Source organism: Polypterus senegalus, chromosome 1 (genome assembly GCF_016835505.1).
Source record: "Polypterus senegalus isolate Bchr_013 chromosome 1, ASM1683550v1, whole genome shotgun sequence".
Lineage (NCBI taxonomy): Eukaryota > Metazoa > Chordata > Cladistia > Polypteriformes > Polypteridae > Polypterus > Polypterus senegalus.
Window position 1 is genome coordinate 193905087 of NC_053154.1, and position 11709 is coordinate 193916795.

An 11709-nucleotide genomic window follows, 5' to 3' on the forward strand; every position below is an offset into this window, starting at 1 on the left:
CCTGATCAGAGCATACACTGAGATAACATAATACGCTTGTTGAAAGGAGTGACATCAGACACCATCTGAAGGAGCCGATCTGCCACAGCAACAGATATCAGAGTGACCAGACCAATAAAAGGTGTACCCACCTACAGAGATCTGGCCAGTCCCAGGTCTGAGCATCTCAGAAAGTGCCACAACTGAAATTGGGGTTTATGCAGCTCCTCCAGCAGCAGAGGAAAGTGATCGTCATACTGGAGAGACAAGACATTCCACGCATCTACCCAAATGGGCCACCTGAAATTTGGACCCAGCTGCCATATGATGTTAAACTGCATCTGGCCCTGCAAGTGCTCCTCCAGCTTACAGGGAAATAATGGGGTTAGGGTTATTGGCACTCCAGCCACTGTAAAAACTTTGCACAGCTCTGAGAAGACAGACAGGACTCCTTTCTGATCTCCGGGAGTATCCCTGCTGTAGCCACCCATAGGAAGGCTGCTCGTTTTTGATGGGGATGGAGGAAAGCCCTCAGGAGCCTCATCCTCCAGAACAGTCAAAACCATCAGAGAGCCAATGGGGACAGGCCTGTTGGGGATCAGACTGGTGTGGTGCTGAGGCTTCATTGGCTGCAAAGAACCATAAAACCTGTTAAAGAACCATTATTTTGAAGAGTGTACCTGATGACGAAAGTGGAAATTGCAAAATCATTTTCAAGTAAATTTTGCATGAATGATTATGCCAATTTAGAAAAGAGATGATGTAAAATATGCTGGAATATTTTGAATTTTACATTAAACAAATACATTAAGGAAGTCTAAATTTCACCAGAGTGCACACTTGATTAAAACATGACACTGACTCAATGAGGTTCTAAAACGGGTGGTCTGTGGTCCATCTCCCCTCTTCTGTTCCATATTCTTGGTCTGCTGAGCCATAGTTGCTACCATGTTAGAACAATTTTGACAAGAACGGGCCATTCAGCCCAACAAGCGCTTCATTCCCAGTCAACTAATTTCTCTGGAATTAACATGAGGTTGGCTTTTGAAATTACATTTTAAAATATCTGAGACAACTGTTCTTGTTTATTATGTACTTCCTACCTCTTGAAGTAAATCATTGCATTTCTTATGAACACCCCAAATTAGGGTGGCATACAATAATTCAGACTTTTTATAAATTGAGGACTGACAGTTTGTCCACAGTAACACACTCGGATCCTTCCAGAATTAGTTTGGCTGCTTTAGTAGCAAGACAAAATAATTGAGGTTGATGGGAGTTAAATGATGGCAGCATACAAAAGCCTAAGAGAAGGAAGCTTTGAGGTAACAGCATCATATGTAAAGAAAGTAAAGATAACAGATGACATATGTGGGACCAAAAGAAAAAGATGGGAGAGCAGTGCCAGGAGACATGAAGGAAGGTGCCGTGGAAATGTAAGGAGGACCTGGATGAGGCTCATCAGATGGTGTTTATGCGAAGTAGAGTAAAGTCTACACAGAATTCTGAACTTGTAGTTGGAGTAGGAGTTTTTGGAGCAGTACCACATGTTGGTGAATACAGAATGTCATGAGACACCGAGGAGAGAGGTGAAAGGTCTCTGGACCAAAGTTAACACTCAGTAGTTGTGATATTATGGGGAGCTCTACTGGTGGTGGCGGTCCTATGTAGCCATGTATTATAATTGGGGAAAACGTCAACAGATGGGATGAGAACACTATGCTATTGAAGCCCTCAGTGATACCCAACAGAAATCCACTGCCATCTCCCAGTCTGCATATTTCCACTTGCGTAACATTAATCACTCCCGCACCACTGCTACCCTTGTTCATAGCCATGTCACTTCGGCTGGATTACTGTCATTCCCTTTTCTTTGGTCTTTCTCGCAAATCTCTTTATAAGCTTCAACTGGTCCAGAATTCAGCTGCCCGTATCATTACTAGAACCCCCTCTATTCACCATATCACTCCCGTTTTGCAGCAGCTTCATTGGCTTCCAGTTCATTTCCAAATTCAATTCAAAATTCTCCTACAAACTTTTAAGGCTATCCACAACCTTGCCCCTCCATATCTGTCTGACCTCCTGCATGTTGCCATTCCCTCCCGTACCCTTATATCCTCTTCCTCCATCCACTTGACTGTCCCCTTCATCCGTCTTACCACTATGGTGAGCAGAGCATTCAGTTGCTCTGCTCCCCAGTTTTGGAACTCACCACCACCTGAGCTTAGAAATATTGAGTCATTTTCACTTTTCAAATCTAAACTTAAAACTCATTTGTTTAAGACTGCTTTTTCACTTTGATTACAATTGCTCTGACTGATTTTAACTTTTATATTTTACTCTTTTTTTATAATCTGTGTTTTGTCTATTGTTCAGTGTCCTTAACTGTTTAGAAAGGCACCTACAAATAAATAAAATGTGTTATCATTATTATTATTTAAAAAAATCTTAGGATGATACGTGATACATCCCACAAGACAAGGCAGTGACACAAAATGACAGCTGCTGTACAGGCTTTTAAATGTTGGAAGCACTGCACAACATGCACATCATGCAGTACTGCACAAGCAGCAGCAGCAAGCCAATAGCTAATCGAGCATTGAGGAGGTAAAAATGTATTTGTTTCCCATTGTATCACCGTTTAAGAGCGCATTTCGGAGGAGCAATTGCATCTCCTCAGCGTGCGTTCAGCTCCCCTCTTCACTACCCATGAGGCAGAGATGGGAAGGGGCTGGCCCATAGCACGCCCTTTTTGGGGGCGGGGTTAGGGGTTAGCGAGCTAAGCAAGCAGGGGGCAAAGTCGCAATCAGATTACTGGTGTGGTTACCTACCTGGTAATGAATGCTCCTGGTTGGTCGGCCAGTCGGCAAACATCCGCTACATCCTCTCAGTTGCGAGAAGCGTACAGTATGTGATACAGTATCTGCAGATACTCTAGCATATTAAATACAAATTCACATCCCATCTACACAGATGTTATAGCACGTTTCATTTCTTTCTATTGAGTATAGTGTCCTTTCATTTCTCCGTATCTATTGTCTGTAGTACCTCTCGTATCCGTTTATCATCAGCTCTTTTCTATCATTCCCATCTCTCCCAATACACTTCTTTCTATATGGCACCTTTCGTATCTCTTCAGACCCTCCAGTGATCTCCTATACACTCAACTCACCATATATACCAGATCTGCTCGTCTCCAACCTCAGTGCACCTAAAAGTAAAATGAAAAGAGTAAAAGCCAGAGAATATAAAATGGAAAAAGTACAAAAGGAGGGCGGATCGCTCATCTGCTTACATTTGTTTTGTTTCACACGAGTTATCTGCATGCACCACCTTTAAAAAAATAAAAAGAACACGTTTTAAAGAGTGAACTTGTAAGCTCGTTGTCCATTCATCTTACATTCCGACAGATGTGCTGTGTTCTTCCTTCTATACAAAAGTTTGGGGTTTTAAACACTTGAGAGCAGCGATTGAAGTCCATGGACTGTACTCGGCCCGGCGCCTCCGCGCTATTTTAACTAATGGCCACTAGCCTGTTTTTGTTTTGTATTAACGACGTATTTGCAAATATTTCGCGCCTCATTCGGTAGTTGCCGTTCCTTTAATATTTCTGCAGCCACTTGAGTTTTATAACAACAAATGAACACATACCAACTACCGTATACGAGGCTGAGGCATCAAGAGAAAAATCAGATTAACGCAAATAAAGACCTCCAATACGAATTACCAAGCAGACAGGGACTTGGCTAAGGGGACTGACGGTTTCTACCAAATAATACGAAGATTTACATTTCAGTTGTTGTTTATCACGCCTCAGATAAATTGATGGGGTATTCTAAAGATGAATTGAGAGGTTCTGCATTGACCATTACGAACAAACCCGAGGGTGGCGCCGTGCTGCTTGTTGGTTGGACACAACAGTACGAATCCCCCTGTACTCTGTCCAGATTACCACTGCTGTATAGTCGCCACCCGCGTTGACCTGTCATCATCTGAACGTGCAAATGTTCACTTTCATAAAGCAGACTGTGCTGCTCGCCCCTTCGGCCCCCGTCCTACCTGCTGAAGAGCGGCGAGTTGCAGCCCGCGAGCCCCCCCGATCGCCGATGGGCTCATTCCGCCTTCGCGCAGCCCCACGACTCGCAGTGCGACCACCGGCAGAGCGGAGTAGGTGATCCCTGCTGCTCGCTGTCAGTGTAGCTTTAACCAAACGAACCAGTGAGACTGCCTTTGTGCCGAGGCCCACGTCCTTCACTAATGTCATTTGTTCAATAACGCCCGAGCGTGCAAGCTGGTGTGAACTGAGGGGCTGGAGTGTCCCATTTACATTTTGTCCTACATGTCCATTACGGCAGGGCCACGCTTCATTAAATCGCTGTTTTACAGGTTCCACCATTACCTGTTACACATTTACACCTCAGCGTGACAATCGGTGTGTAAATATTAACTAGAGCGGGGGTCTATGAAGTGGGTCCTGGTGGGCCGTAGTGCCTGTAGGCCCGGGCTTTCTTCCCACCAGATTGCTTATTTAGAAGCAAATCTTTGCCAAAAACTGAGCTTATTTGAAGGCTTGTTAGTGTTTCCATTCTGCCATGCCAGGTCATTCTTATATTCTTAACAATCGTAGATTTTTTTCTTTCCCCAAGGATATCGCCAAACGATTTGTAGCCTAAATCAGATGGAAGGGTTACAAAAGCAATAATTATCTTCCCACTAAGAAATTGGGTCGGAGTTTGGTTTCGTCCGTTTCGGGAGATGGACTCTGTTAACAGCGGTGTTATTAAACTGTAAATGACCCGCAGTCAGCGCGGCATGGTGCATTGTGGGTATTTCTGTAACGTTACTGTTTGTACTGGGCAAGCAAGGCAATTGATGTCCTGTTGTACTATAAATGTTATATGTGTTTGTGTTGCAGTTGCTTGGGTGGGCTTGGGTCATTTGCAGCCCAGGAGTGGTAAGTGTAACAGTTACCATCATGGAGAAGGATGTCTTTCTGAATGACCTTGGCAATGGCCTCGCAATATGTTGAGCTTTGTTTCTGACTATCTGCTCTAATAAAAAGATACAAAAGGACAGAGCTGTGTGTTGTTAGATTCCATCTATGCAATTATGTACGGAGACACTCGGGGTCGTGCGGTGTATGGGACACGAGTGTTCGCTTGTTTAATGAGCTGGGTACAGCTGCGTTCATGACGCTGGCATTCCGCTGGCCGACCAGCTTGGGGGAAGTGCGCAGTAGAGTTCGGCTCCGAGAACTTCAATACTCAACCACCGGTTGTTACAATACCTTTTTGTTTTTTTACTATCATCTAGAGGTATCCTATATTTACTAAACCCGAGGGACTTTAAAGTAAATGCAAGTACTGTATATACAAGCACGAGTAACAGAAAAGGGCTCACAAAAAAACAGGAAAGGCAGCTAAAGCTTAAAGTCTAAACAGGCCTCGAGATCAAGGGGCGGCCTGCCAGAGACTAACCTGGAACGGAGAGTTGAAAGAATAGCTTTCCGAGGACTTGGCGCTGCACTACCGGCTCCAGCCAAGAGTGGAGCGAAACTGCAAGTGAGTCGGGCCAGGAGAACTGGTCGATTCTTGAAGGTTCATTGGAACTGTGCTTGGCCTTACTGACCCCGTTGTCAAACTCCAGCAGGGATAGCTAATCGAAGACCACAACGAACAGTCCGAGCTGAAGGTAACGATCACCACAATGATTACTGCTCTCTGGAAGGGGGCATAAAGGAGATGAGTAAATATACTGTACTGTATAAAGGACATACACAAGACAAACGAGAAGCTGCTTCAGGACATTAAAGATCAGGAGAAACGTTTAAGTAATCACTTTGAGGCAACCTTTAAATGCATGCTAGAAAGAATTAGGCAAAAAAATACAAGAAAATGTAAGTCTGAGAATAAATGTAGAGCACTTGGTGCTCAGCTTGAAGACGTTAAGCAAACATTCACGATTCCTATTGAAATACAGCTGTAGTTGAACAATTGGTATCTACTGCTGACGAAAAAGCAACGGCGGCAAATTGCAAATGCAAAGTGCTCGGAGACACAGTAGATGCACTGGAAGATGGATACATAAGGAATAATATCAGAACTGAGGGTCTCCCAGAAAACCGTGAAGGTCCAAACCAGTGAAATTCATAGTTGAATTAGTGTTTAAAATAACGGGAGAGAACTTGAAATCAGCATCTTGCCGAATACTTCGAATAAATGCTTCAAAACCTAAGTCTTACTGTACGTTTTTCCAAATTACAATCTAAACTAAATGTGATGTCACTTTTCTGACTGAAACAAGCAATCTTGGAAAATAACCGCATTTGTATTTTTCATGATTTCTCACCAACAGCTGCTAAATGTGCCGCATTTTATAGCATTAAACAACCTTTACGGAAAGCCAAAATCAGATACAGCCTCTTGTATCCTGCTAAATTGAAAGTGGATATCCAAGGCAAGTTTATGGTTCAGTTCTGTGGAAGCAGCAGAAAAAGAGCTAAGAAAACTGATCCCGACACTTTTTGAAATACGATCGTGAGTCACATCGTGTCCTGGCAAGGCAAAGGAGGTTTTACCTGGAATTCGGTCCATTTGCAATGAGACCTTTGTCGTAATTATACGTTCTATTTTCTTCTCGGCTATTTTTACGTTTTAATTACATTAATAATTATAATAATTTTAAGAAATGGGCTACACAGGGTATCACTTTTTAAATTACTGCAAAAAGACACTTCACCGATTCACACAGGGGTCCACGTGAAGGTCCACTTGAGCAGTGGCAACAAAGAGCAGCCGGAGAAACACATCTGGACCCAGACATTCTAAAAAGCAGCTGACTTTGCCAGCGACATCCTTTCCTTTAGAATTTTTGTTAATTTCTCCAAGAAAACTGCACCTCCTCTCCAATCAGACAATTTTCTTCAAATCTTCTTTTACTTTCTTCACCCACCTCCGTTTTGCGCTCCTTCCCTTTTGTCTTTCCCTGTACAGTACTTCCATTCCCATCACTCTTTGTCCACATATTCATCGTCTCTCCTCATCACATGTCCATACTACTTCAGCTCACTTTCGTTTATTTTTGTAGATATCTCTCCCACTTTTATTATACCTCTGACTGTGTCATTACTTATTCTGTCATTTTTGTAACTGTAAATAGAAGTAATGAAAGATAAACACTGGACGGTTTCTCCTTGCTGTATTCCTACCCCGTCCTCCGATTGCAAGTATATAAACAAAATCTTAGTCGCTAAAACGCTGAACCCTTTCCCTGTCATTTATTAATCACATTGCCCAAAGCAGAAACAACTTGAACCTTCATTCAAATTAGAGATGGTACGTTTGACACAGCGACTACGAAACCTTTATCGGTTCATTGAAGCGCGATGTTGCGTAGCTTTCAACCACGTGACCGATGACGTCTGAAGAGTCAAACGTCACTGAAGCGCAGGTGTTCTAACGAAACATCCTACCCATCGAAATGATCTTCTGTGCACGCGCAGTATACATTTATTCTAAAGTCAATAAATAAGCTACTTAAATAAATAAATACATTAAAATAGACCCTACTAATATTATTATTTGTCGTTTAAGCCATTTGGGAGCAGGCATATCCAGTACTTCAACCCAATGCCTTTCCCATTTTAACCCCAGATTTTTCCCAGATGTTTTGTTCATTTCGACGTTTTGAGTTTTAGGCTTGCAAATATTTGCAACTGTAGCATATTTCGACAAGGCAGCACAAATCTCTGACTGCTTTTCATCTTTGCGCTGCCACATACGCGTTGACAGGGAATGCGAAACTGCCGCTCGTATCTTATGCGCTTATTCCCTGAAACCCCATTATGATTCTTTTTGCCCCTTAGGACAATTATTCTTCAAACACTGATGGGCAAATATTAATCTTTCACATTGCTTCACAGCACAAATCCTCATGACGTGATACATTTTCACATAATTAAGAATTAGTAGTGGCTTTTAATGTGACAATAGCATGTCGGCAGTGTTCGCCGATGTATTTGTTGCTGTTTATATCGCTATTATAACGGTGCTGTCGGGCTGCATCAGCCTGAACTTGAGTCGCCAGCAGTAGTAGCTGGCGTACCATTTTATAACTGAGCAGTTTAGCTCCAGTTGCAGGGAAGACGATACAAACGGCAAGCTTGCCAACGTCTCAAAATAATTCCAACAGTGGCAGTAGAAAAGTAAGTAAGTTTCTTAAAAGAGCCATGAGAAGAGGGAGAATCCTAGGCACTTCGTGCAACCGGTGAACACTGGTGCGTTGACACAACATAGCAGTAAATTACATCTTTAGGAATAATGTCAACATGATTATCATAAGATCAAAATGAACACACAGAGTGTTCTTGGGCTTTTAGTGCCCTGGTGCACCTGTCCGATCAACAAGGGCGAGGAGTACTTGGGCCGTGTCAAGATCATGGCTGCTATGATTTCTGTAATCCACCAGATGTCACTATTTTCGAAGCTTTGTTTCTCGTTGTTCGAAGCCTTTTCTGACACAATCGGGAAGAAGCCTCAGAAGCTTTGCGGGGCTTCATAATCCCCTCACTATTTAAAAGATGTTCTAATTTTCTGTCGTACAAGTGCTCCATGTGTGCAAAAGGGAACCCCGATTTTTGAATACAAGGCAGGAGACACTGACCTACATGCAGTGCAGGAAGTAACTTCTGAAAAGGATTTAGGGGTTTATATTAACACAGCGTTCTCATCGTATAAGCAAAGTGTAAAAGCAATTAAAAAAAACAAATAAAATGTTAATCGTAAAAAACTGTCCAATTAGACTATAACGCATTGGTGAGAAATATTTGGTGCTTAGTGCATGAAATCTCGCTTAGATTCCCTACTAAAATTTTGCTTGTGCTAGAAGGGCACAAAATGTGATGGATACCACTGTACAAACGCCACGTGCCATGCCAAGTTCTCTAATAAATCAGAAATCAACTTGAAACTATGCGCTCGTGCACGCGCATTCAACCACTTCCATCGCCTCCTATGTAGGACTTAAAAACGCCTCTTTTGAATATTCATGACCTAATTACCATATATATTTAACTACAGTACTGTATATTCCTTGGTGGCGGCTTCACCACAAATCACTGGAGAACACAGAAAATGACACTTCAGTGAATATGAACTTGAGGTGACTGACATTTGGCGGAGTTTAAGGGGTGCCCAGGAGACTTGCTCCCCAGATTTGTTTGCACTATGTGACAAAAACAAGTCTAAAGGAAAGGGTAATTTTCCTCAATTTTTAAGGCTACGGTTAATGTAATGTGTTAATAATCAATGAACTAGCCGCACTGTGACGCAGTGGTTGCACTGTTGTTTCATATGTCCTGGGGGTGTAATGTGTGGAGTTTGCATGTACTGTAGGTCTGCCTGGGTTTGCTCGGGTCTCCTCCCGCAGTCCAAAGGCATGTAGGTTAGATGAGCTGGTGATGCTGAATCGTCCCCTGATATGTATGTGTGTGTTTGATGATGGATGGATGGATCAAGGAACATTATAATCCATCCTGTCTACTGCAACTCTCCATTAACAGGTTAGCTCACTGTTTCAGATGTACTGTAGTTTAAGAGAAGTTATTTCAACTTGGATATGTGGAATTCAGGGTTGTCCTCTTTACATGCAAAAAAGACACCCCTGTCAGCAAACAGATCCTCAGTAGTCTGTACAAGTGATTAAAATGGTAGTGCATGTGGCTGCAGCTTATGCCTCCCTGTACAAACAGTGGTGTGGTGGTCTGAGCAAACGTCTAACAAACACACTATGACAAAATATTTTTTTAAAAAAAGTGTAGTATCTGTCTCTTTGATGAAGCAAATAAATAACAGAAAATGCTCTAACTTTCAAATCAGTTAACTAAGTTGTATGCAAATTGTACACTATGTGTACATTTGTTTAGCTTCTTACAGTGTTTATTTTATATTAAATTACATAAACAATCTTAAAAACATACTTTTTCCATCATTTAAATATCATTAATGGTATTTGTGTCCTTTTTCGCGGTGTTGACTGACTTATTTTGTAGATTTAGATGTCCTAGAACTGTCATCTTGGGTAAAACACACAATCCATTACAGCTTTGAAAATGGATGGATGGACAAACAGACATCAGAATGTGACTGATGTGGAGCAGAAATGTGCAATTATATGAGATTTTCAGTTCAATTCCTTAACCTGCCACCTGGAGTCACTAAAATGTTAACACCAAAAAACTCTGTATAAGACTTCCTGATAGTTGTAACAGTCCATAACCTTAAGCCAATTTCTGAACCACGTTTGTGTTTTATAAACCCTGACTTTTGAGTGAGAAATGGCTAATGGGCGTTTCTGATCATAAACAAGTTTTATACATGAAACCCCTAGAGCTTTGTGTGAAGTTCAGGTCTCCATGCTACAAACAAAGACACAGAAGCACTTAAAGTTGTACAGAAGAAACCAACTAAATGAATCCCAGGACTGATGAACATATCCTACTCTGACAGGCTGAGGGAGTTAAACCTTCTAAGTTGTGAGCAGAAAAAGCTGTTGTCAAAGTTCTCCGAGGCATCAGAAAGTTGATTCAGCAGTTAAAATGCAAACCATGTACTTGAGGCCACCAGTGGACACCAAAAGAAAATGAATTCCAGAAAGTACTATTTGTGCAAATAGTTATGGGAATCTAAAACCACCTACACTCGTAATCATCTCTTCAGAGTAATGCCATAAGGAAACCAATTTTGGCTCCCAAAAGACACATGCACATGAAGGTTCCAGAAAGAACCTGTTTATTTAGATCAGTAACAGACTACAAAGAGTAAATAACCATGAATAGGTGATAAAAGATTTGTGAAATACCAGTGGGTTATGATTTTAAAAGGAATCTCGCTGCATACGTACAGTAACATAGGCTAAGTCAAGGTTTTCTTAATCTGTTAGTGTCCTACTAGGTAGCCTACCATAAATACAACAAACTGCACCCAAGAAAATGTTGACCAAACAAATGATGGAAGTTCTGAAGATCTAACGACTTGACATGAACCAAGACAGGATCGTCATCATGAACCACAAAGAGTGGAAAAGCATCATGAAGCAAGTCCAAAATCCTGCAGCACCCACAGTAGCCTACTGGTTGTGTGGCCAACTGCCTCCTCTAGCTGTCAGCAAGAGATCACAGAGAAAGAAAGAGTGTCATTTCAGTTCTTTCTTTTACATATTAGGATGTTTTTAAGAAACCAACTTCATATGCAAAGAACCCATCCCAGAATAAAATGGTAATTTGTCAAGAAATGTTTCTACATGGAACTACACAACCCAGAAAAGAACCATAGGTCAGGTCAGGTTGGGGAATATGCACTGGTACTGCTTGTTGACACACCCACCAAGTGATGAAATGGCTCGCAATCCCGGTTGGCAACCCCCAAGGCAGACACGTGGTGTGGTCCCACCCTCCAGAAATGACCATCTATCTGCGGCAGCCAGGTGTTATGTGGGCATCTCCTTGGCTTGGTCCAGCCACTCGGGTTCTCAGAAATGAGGATCTTATGAGCTGGATCACCCTCCGGGAATCACACCACATGGCTGTAGTGCCGTAACTGACACTCCCTTACAATGCAGGCAATGTGCCTCATTTGGGACTCCATGAACAACCGCATATTCAACACAAAGTCAAACCAGCAGTACCCAAGGATTCTCCGAAGAGACACAGTACCAAAGTAGTCCAGTCTATGT

The 11709-nt window shown here is 42.2% G+C and overlaps 1 long non-coding RNA gene across 2 annotated transcripts; it reads right to left on the reverse strand.

The window, feature by feature from the left end:
- Positions 1 to 2859: 2859 nt before the first annotated feature.
- Positions 2860 to 5817, reverse strand: LOC120537217. Of its 2 annotated transcripts, none has more exons than XR_005635283.1 (3): positions 5457 to 5817; positions 3275 to 3312; positions 2860 to 3190 (listed from the first exon to the last, which is right to left on the reverse strand). It is a non-coding gene; the product is annotated as an uncharacterized LOC120537217 (long non-coding RNA). The 2 variants fall into 2 exon arrangements; XR_005635284.1 differs by lacking the exon at positions 5457 to 5817 and adding an exon at positions 4039 to 4243.
- Between the last annotated feature and the right edge of the window lie 5892 nt (positions 5818 to 11709).